The sequence below is a fragment of the Octopus bimaculoides genome, chromosome 2, assembly GCF_001194135.2.
Source record: "Octopus bimaculoides isolate UCB-OBI-ISO-001 chromosome 2, ASM119413v2, whole genome shotgun sequence".
Taxonomy (NCBI): domain Eukaryota; kingdom Metazoa; phylum Mollusca; class Cephalopoda; order Octopoda; family Octopodidae; genus Octopus; species Octopus bimaculoides.
The window spans coordinates 34,085,060-34,085,776 of NC_068982.1; the positions used below are offsets into that span (position 1 = coordinate 34,085,060).

At 33.9% G+C, this 717-nt stretch overlaps 1 protein-coding gene across 1 annotated transcript in view; it reads left to right on the top strand.

The window, feature by feature from the left end:
* The window catches only part of LOC106868110 (epoxide hydrolase 4), a 13,339-nt gene that overhangs the window by 1,782 nt on the left and 10,840 nt on the right, over nt 1-717 (top strand). The window lies entirely within an intron of this gene.

Genomic DNA, 717 nt, shown 5'->3' on the forward strand with positions numbered 1-717 from the left:
ATTGAAATTTTTCAAACAATTTTTTTTCAGAATCGGAATCTCCATAACCTAAAACGTGGGATTCCGTAAAAAAAAATTAAATAAATAAGGGGAGTTAGGGTACGACCTGGACATGTAGAACACAATGTCAAAAATGAAAATCGCCGAAATAAAATAATAAATATCCCACCCCCGTGTGGGGGGTGGAGTTGGGTCCAAATTTTTTTTTATGGGGGAATCGCATGACCGTGACATGTAAAACACATTATCGAAAACGAAAATCGCCAAAATTAAAAAATAAAAAAGTTACAGCCATTTTCCCTCAGTGTCTAATTCCAATGTCCACCAAAAGAACAGTTCCCTCATTTATTTCCAATAGATTACTCACAAGTAGTAGGTTGATCTTAATCTATACATTCCCCCAAACTACTCTTACATTCCCTTGTGTCAACTTTAGAAATGAATATTTTTGTATACGAGAATTTCTAGATATTTATTTCTCATTTTATCAAATTCACAATTTATAGGGATGAGGTACTGTCGATTAAAACAGTCAAGATTGTGTGATGAAGTTCACTTTATAATCACTTAAGTTTCGGGTTCATTCACGCTGTTCAGCATCTTGAACAAATGTTTATTATTTCTTCTGCGCAGTGTCTGGTTCATGGAAATTAGTAGTCCATCGCTTTTGCAAATATATATACACAAATGGTAGATAGGTGAGGATTTCGACATAAA